General features: G+C 43.4%; 1 protein-coding gene across 1 annotated transcript in view; it reads right to left on the bottom strand.

The window, feature by feature from the left end:
- The window catches only part of LOC139418489 (neuroligin-2-like), a 77,869-nt gene extending 60,477 nt beyond the window's left edge, over positions 1 to 17,392 (bottom strand). The window contains exon 1 of the mRNA XM_071167999.1: positions 17,220 to 17,392. The gene's annotated coding sequence lies outside the window, so the exon portion shown is untranslated. The remainder of the gene's footprint in view (positions 1 to 17,219) is intronic.
- Positions 17,393 to 19,861: the final 2,469 nt, after the last annotated feature.

The following is a 19,861-nucleotide window of genomic DNA, read 5'->3' as shown; positions in this document are numbered from 1 at the left end:
CCAGTCTCAGGCAAGAGAGAGAGAGAGAGAGAGTGGAAGAGAGAGAGAGGAATAAAGACAGAGAGAGAGAGAACGGGTGGAAGAGAGAGAGAGGGAGGAAGAGAGAGAGAGAGAAACAGGAAGAAAGAGACAGAGGAATGGAGGGAGAGCAGAGCAAGGACTAAATCCTGTTTGTGTACTCTCATGTGTCTGTCAGGGTGTGTGTGGGTGTGCATGTGAATGTGTGAGTTTGGTGGTATGCCGCCGTGCATGCCAGAGACAAACAATGTGTGTGACTGGACCGGGTGCCGGCCGGGCCCATTGATGTGAGTGTATGACACACACAGGCTCAGAGTGTGGCATTTCATTTCTAAAAGCTGGAAACCTTTTCATATGTCTCTGAATGAGAGGGCAGAGTAGTGCAGTGTCCTCTACTGTGGCACACACCTGCATCTCAGTCTCCCCCTTCTCTCTCTCTCTACCGCCATCCCTCTCTCGCTCATAGGTGCTGCAGGGGCCTGATCTATGGCATGGAGTGGCAATGTACAGATGAGAAGAGGCGAGAGGAGGATGTGTGAGAGATGCTGGGGGAATGGGAGGTGCACTCATTTCTGACGCGTGTGGCGTTCTTGCGAGCGGTTCTCGACCCGACGGAAAGAGGGCTTTGATTTAGCTGGGGGTCCAGGGCGCCCTGGATGGGCTCCATCCATCTTGTAAAGTAATTACGCTACGAGCGTTTCCATTGGAGGGAGGAGGGGGGCAGCTGGGGGATCTCAATAGCTTTGTAAATCACATTCTCTCACTAGAAACTAGAGGAAGATGGAGGCTTAGAGAGTCCTATTATATTTCAGACTTTGTAAAAAAAGACTGTAAAACACTACTGTCACACCTTAAAAAACCCATTTAGAATTTAGGGAAAGTGCAAGGAGAGTGGGTGCTATAGCATGAGAGAGACATTGTAATGGTTCAGGTATAGCTTTACTAACTTCATTATCTTCACAGCTTTGCAGGTCTGTGTCTTGGTCAAGGTTTTTTATTATGTTTTATTGTACTTAATTTAGTTAACTAGCTATGGATTGTTATAACCTGCTTTAGCAACATTAATATACAATAGTTTGCAAAGATAGAAGCAATGTATGTATTTGACAGAGATCAAGCACAAAACACATGTAAGCACGGAGGCACTCTTTCACCCTGCCTCCCTCTCTCTCGGGACAAGAATGACTAAATGTGTCTTCAATGAGGTTGCCATCCTCTTCACTCTGTCTTTAGGGACAGCAATCACATCCCCCACAGTCACGGCCTGTCTTAAAGTGGACTTAGCTAGCATTAGCACGTCCACAGCCAAGTTATCCTTTCCTCCGACCCTAACATGGACAGAATGATAAGCGGTGTTAGGGCTAGTTGTCTTGGCATATATATAGATCGGGGGTCGGAAGGTTTTAGCATGTTATTTCTTGTTCCAGTGTTAATTTCAGGGTGACCTCATAATCACACTGAACCCCTGGGCTGTCATCCTTCATGAAGGCTGGGAGCTTCATCCCAGAATTCCCTCTGTTCCGTGTGAGCTCTCTTTCTCTCCAAGCAGCTCCACTCTGAGAAGTGCTCAGTCAAACACTACAGAGTTCCCGACCACCACCCTCAAACCCCATCTCACTCCAGCCAGGGGAATTTAGATTACAACTAAACAAAGTTCCCAACTTAAAGTTACGATATTAATTAACCCAAAGTTCAACCATGACTTCAAAATAATTTCTAAAAATGTAAAATGATTAAAGTTTCTGGCTAGGGGAATCCTAGAGGAGCCAGTGACAAGGAGACAGAAGACCATTGAGTTCCTTTGAGATTTTATTTGTCATTATTTCTCCCAGGATGCATTCCTACAAGTCACAGCATGAGAACCAATCAGATAAACAAGTTCATGAATAATCAAATAAAAGTAAATGAAGGGGCCTCTAACGAAGCAGGAGTAACGGTTGTTAACGAGTCAGGGAAAGAGACTAGGGACATAAAACAGCGGGCAGAAGGGAAGGTGAGACAAAAAAAATGGCTCTCCGCAGGACAATTAATGTGTCGCCCACAGTGACCACTGGTCTTTAATCTTAATGCTAGCAGCCCACATACCAGCCAGTGACCCTTCATCTGACTACCCTCCACACACATACATAAAAACACGGAAACATGCCCGCACACAATAATTATTGCCCAGATAAAATTCAATAGATTTCTACATTATGTTTTGTATGCATGTACAGTGTAGCTGTGTTCGAATAGTCATACTAACCGCACTAACCATACTATTTGTGACGTAAATTGAGTATGTAGTATGTTTATTGGTCATAGTATGGATAGAGTTAGTATGCCACAAGTTACCGGATGTCGTACTCCATTCGCCAAAATACGAAGACTACACACAGTGGACACTATTTCCATACTTTTAGGGCCGATGACGCAATTCATCGAACTTGCCATTATATTAACTATATGCTAACTTAACTACCCAACGTTTATTGACTTGATTATTTGCGTCAATCTTAGCTAAGTGGTATAGTCGTGCGTTCTGAGACTCAATGAACATAAATTCGCTCTGGCCATCTACTCCGATTTCATAACTGATGAATTTACGAACGCTCAACACCCGTTGAATATGGCCCGTGTCAGTAAACGTCGGCAAAAAAAAAGCGTCATTAAATTGTTGCCAGCAGCACAGATAGTCACCAACGCTCTGGAAAACCATCTCTGCTAGGGCAGTTGTGGTCAGAATGCTCGGAACAATCCCCACTCCTCAGCCAGAGCGTCCAGTATGCATTCTGAACGCTACCAGAGGGAAACGCTCTGAATTTACGAACGGACAATCTGGCAACTCTCTGAATTTACGAACACGCCGAAGTGTCAGGCTAGTCATTTGTTATGCTAACAAGCTAGCAAGAGGTTGCATAGCAACATCCTCAAATTCCGGTAGTACGCTCAACTGAAAGGATACCATTTGTTTACAGTATACAAAAATGAACTAATAGTACATTAGTATACAGTATGTTAGTATGGGTATTCGAACACAGTTTATGTCTAGGCTGGCATTCGTGAGTGCCAGTGTGCGCGTTACTGAGGTACACTGGTGTGAACAATCTGGCCACACACTAATTACTATTTATCGAGGCAGCAAACTAGGTGTGTGTGTGTGTATTGGGGGAGTGTGAGCAGTTTGACAGCTGCTTCCCCTCTAGCCACGGCTAATTTAAGGAGAGCGATCCTGGCTGAGAGGAATGGTCTGAAAGGTTGAATAATGAACCCAAGTGGCCCCATAACACAGAGCGCAGCAAAGCACAATCTAACTGACCCATTGTGTCTGCGCCAAGTCATGTCAACTGCGTTCAAATGTCATACCGGCTCTTCTATGACTGCTTACTGGTGATGTTTAATGTTCCAATTGATAGAAGGATAATCAACATTTGTAATAGATTTGAGCTGTACTCGTATCTTTCAAAGTGTATATGGAATCACTTAAAACATGACGTGGTCATGTTACACCAGCTGAGAGATGATGAATATGACTGAATATTGCAGGTTGTGTGCAGGCTGGTGTAACATGGGAGGTGGCCTGTGTATGGGGGAAAGTGATGTACCTGTAGAACAAAGTGATGAGGGGTGGTCTAAGGAGTGGTAATCACTCTGAGCCATATCAAATGCAACAGCTACACTTCATCATGGATTAAAACGGATACAGCCCTCACATACCTTCACTTGCCAAACACTCCCCCTCCCCACAACACACACACACACACACACACAGGCACACACACAAGTTCCAGCAAATTGGTCCATGCCTAGGGGCAAGACCTGGGAGCTAGGCAGGGGAGCTGGGAGTTTACAGCCAGTCTCAGGCAAGAGAGAGAGAGAGAGAGAGTGGAAGAGAGAGAGAGGAATAAAGACAGAGAGAGAGAGAACGGGTGGAAGAGAGAGAGAGGGAGGAAGAGAGAGAGAGAGAAACAGGAAGAAAGAGACAGAGGAATGGAGGGAGAGCAGAGCAAGGACTAAATCCTGTTTGTGTACTCTCATGTGTCTGTCAGGGTGTGTGTGGGTGTGCATGTGAATGTGTGAGTTTGGTGGTATGCCGCCGTGCATGCCAGAGACAAACAATGTGTGTGACTGGACCGGGTGCCGGCCGGGCCCATTGATGTGAGTGTATGACACACACAGGCTCAGAGTGTGGCATTTCATTTCTAAAAGCTGGAAACCTTTTCATATGTCTCTGAATGAGAGGGCAGAGTAGTGCAGTGTCCTCTACTGTGGCACACACCTGCATCTCAGTCTCCCCCTTCTCTCTCTCTCTACCGCCATCCCTCTCTCGCTCATAGGTGCTGCAGGGGCCTGATCTATGGCATGGAGTGGCAATGTACAGATGAGAAGAGGCGAGAGGAGGATGTGTGAGAGATGCTGGGGGAATGGGAGGTGCACTCATTTCTGACGCGTGTGGCGTTCTTGCGAGCGGTTCTCGACCCGACGGAAAGAGGGCTTTGATTTAGCTGGGGGTCCAGGGCGCCCTGGATGGGCTCCATCCATCTTGTAAAGTAATTACGCTACGAGCGTTTCCATTGGAGGGAGGAGGGGGGCAGCTGGGGGATCTCAATAGCTTTGTAAATCACATTCTCTCACTAGAAACTAGAGGAAGATGGAGGCTTAGAGAGTCCTATTATATTTCAGACTTTGTAAAAAAAGACTGTAAAACACTACTGTCACACCTTAAAAAACCCATTTAGAATTTAGGGAAAGTGCAAGGAGAGTGGGTGCTATAGCATGAGAGAGACATTGTAATGGTTCAGGTATAGCTTTACTAACTTCATTATCTTCACAGCTTTGCAGGTCTGTGTCTTGGTCAAGGTTTTTTATTATGTTTTATTGTACTTAATTTAGTTAACTAGCTATGGATTGTTATAACCTGCTTTAGCAACATTAATATACAATAGTTTGCAAAGATAGAAGCAATGTATGTATTTGACAGAGATCAAGCACAAAACACATGTAAGCACGGAGGCACTCTTTCACCCTGCCTCCCTCTCTCTCGGGACAAGAATGACTAAATGTGTCTTCAATGAGGTTGCCATCCTCTTCACTCTGTCTTTAGGGACAGCAATCACATCCCCCACAGTCACGGCCTGTCTTAAAGTGGACTTAGCTAGCATTAGCACGTCCACAGCCAAGTTATCCTTTCCTCCGACCCTAACATGGACAGAATGATAAGCGGTGTTAGGGCTAGTTGTCTTGGCATATATATAGATCGGGGGTCGGAAGGTTGGTCTGGCTTGATATGTTTCCCCCGAGGACCCAGCTACGTCACTCAGGCCTGCAACTGGCCTAGGGGATAAATTGCAGCAGATACGAGATTGACCATCCCTTGACTCAAACACAATACCATAGTTCCATGTCTTTTGGCGTTTGAGATATCTTAATTACTCCATACCGTCTATGTTGTCTGTAGCTTAGTTCACACAGAGTTCAAATTATCTTATTTTTAGTTGGTCAGAGTTGGTGATGTCTGGCTCTCTTTTTAGCAATGTCAGATACAGAACACCTTGAGGTGAAGCATAGGATCAACAAAATGTGCAACTATGCGCATTGAAAAATAAAGAAATCATTGACCTACAGTGCCTTGCGAAAGTATTCGGCCCCCTTGAACTTTGCGACCTTTTGCCACATTTCAGGCTTCAAACATAAAGATATAAAACTGTATTTTTCTGTGAAGAATCAACAACAAGTGGGACACAATCATGAAGTGGAACGACATTTATTGGATATTTCAAACTTTTTTAACAAATCAAAAACTGAAAAATTGGGCGTGCAAAATTATTCAGCCCCCTTAAGTTAATACTTTGTAGCGCCACCTTTTGCTGCGATTACAGCTGTAAGTCGCTTGGGGTATGTCTCTATCAGTTTTGCACATCGAGAGACTGACATTTTTTCCCATTCCTCCTTGCAAAACAGCTCGAGCTCAGTGAGGTTGGATGGAGAGCATTTGTGAACAGCAGTTTTCAGTTCTTTCCACAGATTCTCGATTGGATTCAGGTCTGGACTTTGACTTGGCCATTCTAACACCTGGATATGTTTATTTTTGAACCATTCCATTGTAGATTTTGCTTTATGTTTTGGATCATTGTCTTGTTGGAAGACAAATCTCCATCCCAGTCTCAGGTCTTTTGCAGACTCCATCAGGTTTTCTTCCAGAATGGTCCTGTATTTGGCTCCATCCATCTTCCCATCAATTTTAACCATCTTCCCTGTCCCTGCTGAAGAAAAGCAGGCCCAACCCATGATGCTGCCACCACCATGTTTGACAGTGGGGATGGTGTGTTCAGCTGTGTTGCTTTTACGCCAAACATAACGTTTTGCATTGTTGCCAAAAAGTGCAATTTTAGTTTCATCTGACCAGAGCACCTTCTTCCACATGTTTGGTGTGTCTCCCAGGTGGCTTGTGGCAAACTTTAAACAACACTTTTTATGGATATCTTTAAGAAATGTCTTTCTTCTTGCCACTCTTCCATAAAGGCCAGATTTGTGCAATATACGACTGAATGTTGTCCTATGGATAGAGTCTCCCACCTCAGCTGTAGATCTCTGCAGTTCATCCAGAGTGATCATGGGCCTCTTGGCTGCATCTCTGATCAGTCTTCTCCTTGTATGAGCTGAAAGTTTAGAGGGACGGCCAGGTCTTGGTAGATTTGCAGTGGTCTGATACTCCTTCCATTTCAATATTATCGCTTGCACAGTGCTCCTTGGGATGTTTAAAGCTTGGGAAATCTTTTTGTATCCAAATCCGGCTTTAAACTTCTTCACAACAGTATCTCGGACCTGCCTGGTGTGTTCCTTGTTCTTCATGATGCTCTGTGCGCTTTTAACGGACCTCTGAGACTATCACAGTGCAGGTGCATTTATACGGAGACTTGATTACACACAGGTGGATTGTATTTATCATCATTGGTCATTTAGGTCAACATTGGATCATTCAGAGATCCTCACTGATCTTCTGGAGAGAGTTTGCTGCACTGAAAGTAAAGGGGCTGAATAATTTTGCACGCCCAATTTTTCAGTTTTTGATTTGTTAAAAAAGTTTGAAATATCCAATAAATGTCGTTCCACTTCATGATTGTGTCCCACTTGTTGTTGATTCTTCACAAAAAAAATACAGTTTTATATCTTTATGTTTGAAGCCTGAAATGTGGCAAAAGGTCGCAAAGTTCAAGGGGGCCGAATATTTTCGCAAGGCACTGTATTTGGCGGTAGGTTGGCATTGTATCACTTCTACACTGATAGATAAGACATGCAATATTTATATTCATTTTATTGCTGATAGTCGGGAACGTTTGTTTTTAAAGGCTGGAATAATTGTCTATGCCGGTTTTGGCCGAGAATCAGAACAATGCGAAATTAAAGTTTAAATTGATATCCGGATTTGGCGCGTCTGAAACTCTTCAATCTGTCACTAAAAGACTACAGGTGCATGCTGCCAAACTCGTCAGTGGGAAGGCATCCCTCATGTGTCCCTACAGCGGCGCTCTCGAGGCACAGGCAGTCTCTCAGGCCGCAGAATACTTCTCACTTAGCAGACGCTCTTAACCAGGAGCAATTAAGATTAAGTGCCTTGCTCAAGGGCACATGAACATATTTTTCACACAAGGGCACGTCAACATACTTTTCACCAAGTTGGCTCGGAGATTCGAACCAGCGATCTTTCGGTTACTGGCCCAGCACTCTTAACCGCTATGCTTTCAATTTGGTTGTTCAATAATGTCAAAAAAGGGATCTCTTTTTGGTTTCCTTTGTTTTAGCAGCAGCTCCTTCAAATAATTTATTTATGCGGTAGTTGTTTCTCAATATTTATATCAGCTGCTTCTAGGGGGGGGAACGAAATGAAATATGCAAACGGCTACGAGGAGTCATATTGCTGCATGCAATGGATTTTTTTTAATGACGTTACTGGTGGACAAAATGAGGAAGAGTTCTAGGACATTTCTAGTTGGCCTTGTAATCTCCATACACCTCATTTCACCTGTCCATCAATATATCTGTCCACTATACAGGTTTGGCTAACAGTACGAGGAACATCCAGAGGACTCAACAGGTTGTTATTGTCATGAATTTTGCCCTGGAGGCAGAACTGAGCAATTTCTGCTAGATGGGCCAGCTGCAAAGTCAAAATTGTATATACCGTAAAGATTTACGAAAACAAAAATGTGCTTTTTCGTCTTTAAGGTTAGGGTTAGGCATAAGGCTTAGCAGTATGGTTAAGGTTGAGGCTAAGGTTAGGTTTAAAATCAGATTTTATGACTGTGGCTGTACCAGCTAGTGACCACTCTGCAGAGCTGCCTCCAAGGCAAGAATCATAAATGCCAACCTACGAGGGCTTAAATCACCATAGCTTATATACAGTTGGGCAAAAAAGTATTTAGTCAGCCAACAATTGTGCAAGTACTCCCACTTAAAAAGATGAGAGAGGCCTGTAATTTTCATCATAGGTACACATCAACTATGACAGACAAAGTGAGAAAAAAAATCCAGAAAATCACATTGTAGGATTTTTAATGAATTTATTTGCACAATGCTGAGAAGAGCAGAAGTGCAAGCCATATGTCATATACGCTACAACATGGGACATAATGTATGAACATTGATCTAATCATATATATATATATATATATGTGAAAAGGTAATAATTGCCACAAGATAAATCCATTTTTAAAAAAAAAGTTTAACTGCCTAATAGATTGGTTTTATGCTGATTATGATATAAAACCCCCAGTGTATTGTGTCTGGTCACGGTTTCAGCAAATGTTTGGTTTTGATGTCGCCATTTTTACCTTTCAGTGGCTCAGTTGCTGCTATAGCTAGCTTCACTAGAGCCAACTGTGATTCACAGCTCTCTCTCTCCCCATGTCCAGAGTGAACCGTGTCTGCACCACCTGCCTCCGTCTACATAAGAGCCTGAGAGTGCAAAGAAACCCTGGGCGGCAGGCGGCGCAGCACGCACGCACACACACACACACACACAGCTGTGCAATCAGGGGATAAATGCAGGAGAGACGGTCTAAGTAGTAGGCAGGTACTATACCAAAACGAGAACCCATGATGTTGGACCCAGATGGAGTGGTTTGGAGGATGATGGAGAGCCATAGGGATGTGGAGTGATACAGGAATATTGAGAGTGATATGGGAGTAATGAGGTTTGAAGACTAATGCAGAGCATGTAGGGAATAACCAGGTAAAATGGATGGTGACAGACAACGGTGGTGTAGAATGACATGGGGGAGGTAGAGTGATACAGGGTATTCAGGAAGGATAATATGGACAGTGACATAGGATGATGTGGAGATGGTTATGTGATACTGTTTAGAGTAGGATGTGACAGGGAGTGATTAGAGATGAGTTATGAGGAGGGTCAGGGGTCAACCAATCATAATCATTTGTCTCAAGGGCACCCCGTGTTGCTCTAAAATAAACAATCAATATACAATTTTACAATCATCACGTGACACGCAATACATAATTGGTTAGAAATGAACTTGTAGAATATCAATAGAGCGTTTGATGACGGGGCCATGTGAGAGCTGTAGAATGAACCAAGTCTTGATCAGCCTCAGCAGACATACAAAGCTTCCTTTTGATAAATGGTTAATATCCTGCATTAGTTAAGATGCTTGTTATGTGATGTATCATCATTTGGAAGGCCAGATGCTCACCTTCAGGGAGCCTTGCATGCTTTAAAACAGAGCACATTCCAGAATGTTTCATTACACAGCACTGTACACTAGCGCTTGGCGTTAAAAACTAAGTACATCACTTATAAATGGGGACACAGACGTTACTCAACTTGGGGTGAAGCAAATGTGTGGCCAGGTGGCAAACCCAACTCTTGTGATGAATAATGTCTGGAGGACTGCTACACCCTTGCAAAAAAACACATTTTGCAGTTTCATGTCATGTGAAACCATGTTTTTTACATGTATAGTTCATACCACCTTTTCACATGTGAGGAGAATAACATGTTTTTTAATCTCACATTTATTTATTTATTTATCCATTATTTTATCAGGTAAGTTGACTGAGAACAAGTTCTCATTTGCAGCAACGACCTGGGGAATAGTTACAGGGGAGAGGAGGGGGATGAATGAGCTGTAAATGAATTGTAAACTGGGGATTATTAGGTGACCGTGATGGTTTGAGTGCCAGATGGGGAATTTAGCCAGGACACCGAGGTTAACACCCCTAATCTTACAATAAGTGCCATGGGATCTTTAATGACCTCAGAGAGTCAGGACACCCGTTTAACGTCCCATCCGAAAGACGGCACACTACACAGGGCAGTGTCCCCAATCACTGCCCTGGGGTATTGGGATATTTTTTAGACCAGAGGAAAGAGTGCCTCCTACTGGCCCTCCAACACCACTTCCAGCAGCATCTGGTCTCCCATCCAGGAACTGACCAGAACCAACCCTGCTTAGCTTCAGAAGCAAGCCAGCAGTGGTATGCAGGGTGGTATGCTGCTGACAATTTCATGTGAATTGCAGTTCTACATGAAATTTGTGGTTTCACATGTTAAAACCTTTCACAGGTGAAAAACATTTGCCATTCCACATGTAAAAAAAACTCCACAAGTGAAACAATCTCATTTGCAGGTTCACATGTAAGAAAACTCCACATGTGAAAATCTCACTTTCACATGTGGAATTGCAATTTCACATGTGAAAAACAATCACATGTAAAAAATTGAATTAGCAGTTTCATGTGAAAAACATCTATGTCACTGTTTTTCACATGAACTTTCAATTTCACGTGAAAGTAAAAATCTAATGTGCAATCTCACTGCATAGCCACATTAAACTCCACATTAACTACAATATTTGTAAACGAAGTAAAAGTAAACAAACACTGTTTAGCCTAAAAAGCATAATTTACAGTATATAATTTTGATATCATGGATGGTCCAGCCTCATACCTCAGCTTTTTACCAAAACTGAGGCAGCGAGACGCCTTTGTTAATGTTTCAATTAAGGATTGCAGCTTTAAACACCTTTAATAGAGTCGTAGTGTTATTATATAGTGGAATCCTCTAGGGAGTGAGTTACTTCAGTCGTAGTGTTATTATATAGTGGAATCCTCTAGGGAGTGAGTTACTTTAATAGAGTCGTAGTGTTATTATATAGTGGAATCCTCTAGGGAGTGAGTTACTTTAATAGAGTCATAGTGTTATTATATAGTGGAATCCTCTAGGGAGTGAGTTACTTTAATAGAGTCGTAGTGTTGTTATATAGTGGAATCCTCTAGGGAGTGAGTTACTTTAATAGAGTCGTAGTGTTATTATATAGTGGAATCCTCTAGGGAGTGAGTTACTTTAATAGAGTCGTAGTGTTGTTATATAGTGGAATCCTCTAGGGAGTGAGTTACTTTAATAGAGTCATAGTGTTGTTATATAGTGGAATCCTCTAGGGAGTGAGTTACTTTAATAGAGTCGTAGTGTTGTTATATAGTGGAATCCTCTAGGGAGTGAGTTACTTTAATAGAGTCGTAGTGTTATTATATAGTGGAATCCTCTAGGGAGTGAGTTACTTTAATTAGTCATGGTGCTATTATATAGTTGAATCCTCTAGGGAGTGAGTTACTTTTGTGCCATTAATATATATTATTGCAAACAAAAATAATGATATTGAAAGCAAAACATAAATAGGAAAGTATTGATAGCAAAACAAAATATTGCAAGGAAATAATGTTCTATTGCGAGAGCAAATTAATTGTATATGGATGCAAAACAATCGTTTTCAAATATTTTGTTCAAAATAAAACACCTCCCTCTTTCCTACAATTCCCCGGTCTTTGGTTATTACACTGGCCTTTGCTTTCGCTTTCTTTTTATCCATTTGCAAGTTCTGGCCCATTCATTCCAGCAACAAAGCTTAGCAGGGTTGGTATTGGTAGGTCCCTGGATGGGAGACCAGATGTAGCTGGAAGTGATGAAAAAAGTTCACCCGGGGAATTTATTTTTTCACGAGGGAAAAAGGTGAAAAATGTCAAATGTGAAACTTGACACATGTTCGAAAACCACATCTTACTCATGAGAACATTTCAAATGGGATTTGCACACACGTGTTCGAAAAGCACATCTTTTTTTCACGCTGTTTTTTTGTAAGGACAGGTACAAATTAACTTTAGGGCCAAAACTACAACACCTCTGTCTGCTCTGCTCTGACTCTGGCCCGCCTCTGTCTATTTGGCTATCTGCTTACCATCTGGTTTGCGCGTGTTTGTTTGCTTGGCTTGTCTCCTCCACCGCTGCTGAAACCTAGTCCCTGAACTGACGCAGCAATGTAGTCCAGCTGGGATCTGAGTTTCCAAACAACTGAATAATTTAAGGCAGTTTTCAGAAAAGCAGGAATAAACTGCATTGCTGTTTTTTTCCCCAGCGGTATAATTCCCTATTCCCCAGCAAAGTGATAGTGGGGCTTTCACCTGAAAGTGCATTTATTCCGCAAAAACCCACTGGCAGTCCACTGACTCCACAAACGGAAACTCCTCCCAATTATGCCTCTGTGTTTACTTGTGTTTTCCCTTTAGGTTCACCCGTCAAGCGAAGGAGCTCTATGTCCTGTGACATCAGGGCCTAACACCCACAGGAGCCGCTTACTTACTAATCCCTGGCCCCTGAAACACAGAGGGAACCAAGATTTGACACACTTTATCACACATAGAAGCTATATTCCAGCTCTGTTAAAAAGAGATTCTCTCTTCTCATAATCCTTGATTATCCCTGTAATGTGACAGGGTGAATGCAATAAGAGGTCTGGAATGTGAAATTAAGAAATGGGACATAAGCAGCCCTGTGTCATGTTGTTGGGTTGTGACTCGATAGTGACACGTAGCAGAGGAATGCTCAGGAAATAATTGCTCCCGGGTCTTGACAAAGGGACAGGCTGGGGACTGTATCTAGAGCAGTGGCCACCAACTGGTCTATCTTCAAGGCATTCCTAGTCGATCGCCAAACATTTCTGTAGAAAAGCCAAAGATAAACCTTTGCGCTCCTATTTGTTTTAAATTCGTCTCGCGCTGTTGGCACCGAGTGCTAACTCAAGTGTCAGATAGCTCAAATCACGGTGCCTGGAACTTCCAAGACACCACAGCAAAGTTTCATACTAAGTGAGATTTCCGAACTGTTAAAACCAACACCAGAAAGAGACTGTCAAAGAATGCAGCTAAGAACTCTATTCAGCACTGTTAACATTGGTTTTTATGAAACACTTTTACAAACCATAAAACGTGCCTCTCCCTACTTCCACTCTCGCTACACCCAACCAACCAGCACTGCAACTGCAATGAATGAGTAGCCAAATGTAGCCTGTTGATAGGCCTGCGTTGTTATTATTACCGGCTTGTTGTTTCCATTTTAATATCAAGGAATATTTGACTTTCTATGGTCATAGGAACCATATGAATTTGTGCCTGAGGCAGAAATAATGCAGTGCGACTCGAGTTCCACCAACAGGTGGAAGACGGTGTCCCCTCTCTCTGGTCAGTCTCAGCGGAGGGAGGGAGAGAGCAGAGAACGTAAGAGGCGGACCCTCTGTTGCGCTCTCCCTCCCTCCACTGAGACTGACCATCAGAAAAATCCAGTAAAAACAAAAAAGCAAATTAGTTCAATTTATGCTCAGCTGTGCCCCAAGTAATACAACAGATCTATTTAGCTCAAGTTTTGAAATATAATATGGTCTGAGAAGAACAATATTGCCATGCCAAGCATAGCCAATATGCTGTGATCATGTATTAGGCCTAATGCACGAACCTTATTCCTACAGAACCGTTTATAATAGGTCAATGTTGCATAGGTTTACGTTTTTTACATTTTTATTTTATTTTTTAAGTTTGAGCGGAAGATCTCAGCTTGGATTTTGACTTAGAAAGTGATCTTGACTCAGAAAAGGTTGGTGGCCGCTGATCTAGAAGCTAATTGGACAACACTGGGTTTGACTAGGAAGAATTCCGCTCCATCATTTACAATGTTGTTTTGAATCATCTCTACATTACTGGTCGGAAGGTCACAAAGCTTGCAACAAATGTGGCATGTTTGACCAGTTTCCCCATTTTATTTTCCTTGTAATACAGTAAAAGCTCAAACTTTAGTCTTCACATTCTAAATAACACGAGCACTTTCCATCAGGCCTCCATAGCCTGTCAGTCGTAGCTCACGATGGAACACAACGAAGGAAATCTCCTTAGTCAGCAGCTGCAGCGGAGGCAGGGCAGGGCAGGGGGGGGACCAGCCACTCCTCTCAGTACAGCCAGTGTTGCTCTACGTCCCGGCAGGCATCATTATCCTGGTTCACTGGGCCACATTTGGGGATTTGGGGTTAGGCACCCATCTGGGCAAATAACCACGGTTCATTGGGCCATGTTGAGAGCTTTTTGGAGCCTGGCACCATCACAGGCAGCTGCTGAAATATAGATCTTGCCTTGAGAAAAGTGTTGAGTCCAGCCGATGATTCACACGCTACACTGGTCTGTTTGGTGTGAAGCCTGTGAATGTAGCAAATGATGAAGAACAAAAACAATGACAGCTGGCTACAGTACATTGAGGTGGTGAATAGGTCAACCAAAGTGGTGCACTGAGATTAGCTCTATGTGAGAAAGGACCGTACCGACATCATTTGTATGCGCAAGAGGCAAGTGTACTCTGAGATTTCCTGTCCTCGGAGGGAACTGTACAGAAGTCAGCGTAAGACAGGGTTGTACTGATATCAGCCTGGTAAGTGTGTGAGAGAGGACTAGGGATCACCTGGATGGGAAATGAACCAGCACTAAAATGACCTTGTTATATACGGTGAAGACATGAAAAAGATGGCTGCACTGGCCACACACACCTGCAAAATGCAGCGTTTTCTGTAAACAACCCTATTCTACCCTGACATTTCACTACATATTGCCATGGAAGTTGCATATGATATGGCATGGTTATAAAGTTTCACTTAGGACAAGAAGCCGACAACTTCAAAAAAGAACAGGATATGAAAATAAAAGCACAAAACCGAGCCAACTGTCTTAAAGTTCATATGGGAGTGTGAAGGATGCAGGCTCCACCCACCCTGATGATGGTTTAAATGGTAATCCAGCTGCAGTAGATGCCTACAAGCTGGCCCCGTGTAAAACAGAACACACATTAGTTGTGCCAGGCACCAGAGAAGAAGTGCATACTCAGGGGTTGGTGCAAACTGAACATCGGCGTACCCTTCATTATTCATCCGCTCTGAGGAAAGGCCCCATATGCATGCATCCATGATGAACTCACTGCTAGGCTACATCCCTATAGCCCCTTCTCTTCCCTGGACCTGGCCTGCTCAACACAGCCACACGAGACTCCACCAGTCTCCACACAGAGAAGATGCAGTATAGGTCTACTAGGTGAATCTCTCTACTCCGACAGGCTAGGGTAAAGATACTCTCTCTACTCTGCCAACAAAAAAGTATATGGTAGATTCAATGCATCTGTTATATATGAAAATGCTATGTTTGTGCTGTGAGCATGTCAAAGTGTGAATAATGAGTGTGCCTCATAGGTGAGTGCAGACCCTTAAGCCCTACACCCTCTTTGTAGTCTTTGATTTGATGGCAGCGTTATGACACAGCGAGTGCTGCTCCAAGCATGGGGCCAGGGTACAGGCCATAGACTTAGACATAGTCTGTTGGTTTTAGTCAGTGGAAAACCCCTTGTGAGTTCTAACTTTAAGTAAATCAATCATGTTGATGCCCTTCCCCCCCCACCCCAGACAACAGATCCAGAATGCTGTACATTAAAAACGAGCACAACTCAAGAGTTCAAGTTCTGTAGTTCAGGGCTCTCACTTGTAGCTCACACTTTTTCCTCATAACCGTCCAAATCATTGGACTGATAGAATCCTTCTCCATACATCATGTACACATCGCAGACGTACCCGGAGTCATTAGTGTAGTTAGGAGCACTAGCTGATTAGGAGCCCATCATTCAGATCAGTGGGCAGCGCAGAGACTGATCTGCTATCATTAAGAAGGCCAGAGTATAAACGTACCCAGGACCTCCATCTAAACAGAGGTCCTCTTGTCTGAGCTGAATTCTGCCATTGACTGAGTACTGCCCAACCAGCAATGAATATAAATGGGCCTCTCTCCTTAGACGAGAGTGTGTGCATTCACTTGCGTAGTCACAATGCACTCTCCTGTGATGTGCATCTGATCATACCTGTGTGGGAGTGTTTGTGCGGGTGTGTGTTTTACATGTGTGACTGTTAGGGCGTATGTTGATGACAGTGATCAATATTAAAAATGGCCTTTAAAGTGGCACTCCAGTCTCCTTTTCACCTCATTTAACACCTGATTTACTTAGCAAAAGGCACATCTCAATAGGAGGTCCAGGTAAGTCATGACATGGCACAAGTGTGTGTGGGGGGGTGCTCCTCAAGTCAGAGGGAGGCCGATGACATCACGACTTCCCATCAGACCAACTCTTTGAATGCCCTACTCCTTGAAGTTACCAGTTGTTTATTAAAAAAAACACAATTTTTTTTACCTTTACTGTATTTATACTTGGGATATCGCTTTTCAACAGGAAAAGTAAAACAAAAAAGTAGCTGCAGGACGTTGAAAGAAATCACAAATGCCATCAAACACACGGCAATCTATTTAACCTATGGTGGAGGGATCTGGCACTCCTAAGAGCACAAAGCCTACAACCGTTAACTTATCAAGTGAAAAAATAAATAAGTCCCTACGTAGCCAACCGGGCTAGCGATGGGCGCAATTAAGCCCCTAAATGGCTCCTCGGTTGGTGAGCAGCACTGCCGGTCCGACTCATAAATAGGCATGCCCTGATTCAAATCAAATCTGATACCGACCGTCTTGGTTCCATTTTATTATTGGGTAAGACGGAAAGACAACTCGGCATCGTGGGTTGTTCTGCGGATAATAGCCAGCCATAATGTTACCGTCAAAACGTCAGGAGGCGACAGTTTATCAACAGGCAAAGGCCACTGATATAGCCCACCGTTGAAGGAAAACGTTACAAATTCACAGGAAGATTTGCCAATTGACATCTCATTTCCCAACAGTGACAGTGCGCCATGATCGATACATGGGAAGAACCTATGGAGCAACCGCATCACCCAGATGCTTGCACACACATAAAAGCTATAGGAAATCATTACAATTATGTTTCAAAAAGGTAGGAATAGGCTTACCCAAAATATTCCCAATATGCGTGAGAACGCGAGGGTCTCCCTTGAAGATGTGTCTTGTTCGCTCTCTTGTTTTATGGGGTTATGGTTTACGCCATTTCTTTATTTTGCATGATTATTTCTCAGGAAAGTGACGTGTCGCAGGCTTTCGCACATCAATTCACCTTCTCGGTGTCGGTCTGTCTCCCCCGTCCCCCCCCCCAAAACACCTAATGCCCCCTCCTTCTGTCTTTCCTCTTTCTGACAACACCCTTCTCTCTCTCTCTCTAGTCGACAGATAGCTCACCACATGTTTGATACCGTAAGAGAAAGCAGAGAAAATAAAACAATAATAAAAACAAATGCGTATAACGCATTAGCGGCTAACTCAACGCAAAGGATGCTCGTCTTCTCTCCGTCTCTCCATGGTGATACATTTCCACGGCGCCTCCCTCTGTTGCGAGAAGGCCAACATTAACGAATTATTTAAATGAATAAAATAAAGACTCTCCAAACGGGGTTTCAGACCTCTCCTTTGCTTAGCCTACTTGCGATTCTTCGTTGATGTTTTATATTGGCTACAAAGGGGAGCTATGAATGGATCTTCCGTTTCGTTGTGGCTTCGTTTGGCATATCATAATTACTTTTACAGGGTTGTTGCCTAACGATGTTCATTATTTTGCAGCCTCTCGCTCGTGAATATTCCTCGGCTGCTGCCTTAGAAGAGCTGCTTGTGTGTTTCATCTCTCTCTTTCTTTTTCTTTCTTTCTTTCTTTCTCTCTCTCTCTCTCTCTTTATTTTTCTCTCGCTCTCTCTCCCTCTCTCTCTTTTTTTCTCTCTTTCTCTCTTTTTAAAACTGACACATGCTCACTCGAATTCACTCAAAGCTGCTGCAGAATGAGTGCGGTTCCCATTTTTGCCACAATAAGGATGTCTTATTATCTGCCGAAGCCACTCTGTATCTGTGAAATAATATTTACATAAATGTTGTTTTGTCCACACTCGGAGCAGTTTTAACTCTATTGAATAAAGTATATTTTCAGATGGAGATCTGCATCTGGGTGACGTCATAAAATGTTAAAGCGATAGGAACATTTTCCTTCTACCTCGTCGACAGATAACCCATCTGAGATACAGTAGATAGCCTATGTTGCACCGGGTCTCGGTATCTTGAAATAAAGCATCTGTATTCAGTATCCAATGACTTCAATGAACCATGCTACTGTGATGTTGCATTCAGTCCTACAAAATGTGTTATAGGTATAGGCGATGCCAGAGTAGCCTATGATGCCAGAGGTTCACTTCTGTGGCACCTTGGGAGAATCTCAATTGCACACTCCTCACATCCTCTCTCCTCGCCTCCTTCTCAAAACCTATTGGAGGAGGAGTTTCTCTGACTTTCTCACCCAATAAGTTTTGAGAAGGAGGTGAGAAGAGAGGACACGAGGAGTATGCAATTGAGGTTTATGGCGCCGAAGGAGTGGATGTCGATTAAGGCAGCCCCCCACACCGCTCTGATTCAGAGGGGTTGGGTTAAATGCGGAAGACACATTTCAATTGAAAGCGTTCAGTTGTACAACTGACTAGGTATCCCCCTTTCCCTTGTGCGGGCCCTGTCTTGCTCAGTCTGAGTAAAATATATAATGTATAGCCTTGGTATTCAATGGGCTGAGGAAAGGGTTATGATTATTGGCTGGTGTTTCAGTGTGCTGTTATTCTGTAGCAGGCGAAACTCAGATGTCATGTTAAAATGAGAGAGGGGGTGGGTTGTTGGGTGCTGGTGCCCCCCGGGGGGTCTGTGACCACTCATCACAGGTAAGGGGAGAGCAGAGGACTGACAGAGAAGAGAGCTGGCGGCTGCAGGCACATCATCCGCTCTGTGAGTCCGTGTGATTAACCACAACAACAAAGCAGAAGAGCTGCCCAAACCAGCCCCAGGGGTTTTACTCAGCAACTCTGCGTGTGTGTGTGTTTGTGTGCATGCCGTGTGTCCTATGCATGTGTGTGTACCAGGAGATCATATTCTTTAGGTTAGGACATGGGTCAATAATGCACTAGAGTTCTATGAGTTTCAATCATGAATCAACTGTTCATACACAGTTGTCCATATGAAGTTGTAAATGTATGGGTTTGTTGCCTAGTTATGTAGATGATAGCTTGCAGGTTTCTACGTCCGAGGTTGTAAATGCTAAGAAAGGTCACACACACATACTACACACACACACACACACACACACACACACACACATCAACCCCTAGCCCACCCCGCCTGTGTATGTCAACAACTTTCGGCTTGATTAAATCCGAATCGCGAAAGTTCAGCGTGGCCGTGTTTACCGTGGATGCAGAGTCTCTGCGAAAGCGGGAGCATTGGCTTTTTACATTTCAATCGTGCTTGACTCAAACCTTTTATTTCAGACATATAAAGTTGTTCATCTATATTCATCTCAGTCTGGGCCATAGTCTCGCAGACAGTCATCACCGTACACATCATCAAATAAGGTGAGGGAGGGAGAAGAGAGATGGGAAAGGATGAGGGGAGTGAGTGGGAGAGAAACAAAACGGACAAAATAAGAGCAGTATTTGGTGAGGCACTGCGTTTCAGAACGCTGTCTGTGTAATACACTGTGTCATAATCAACTGTATGCTTACGGTATACATTTGTG

The sequence above is a fragment of the Oncorhynchus clarkii genome, chromosome 10 (assembly GCF_045791955.1).
Source record: "Oncorhynchus clarkii lewisi isolate Uvic-CL-2024 chromosome 10, UVic_Ocla_1.0, whole genome shotgun sequence".
NCBI classification, from domain to species: Eukaryota; Metazoa; Chordata; class Actinopteri; order Salmoniformes; family Salmonidae; genus Oncorhynchus; species Oncorhynchus clarkii.
Note: the sequence above shows the minus strand (reverse complement) of the source record. Positions and strands in the feature narration are given on the sequence as shown.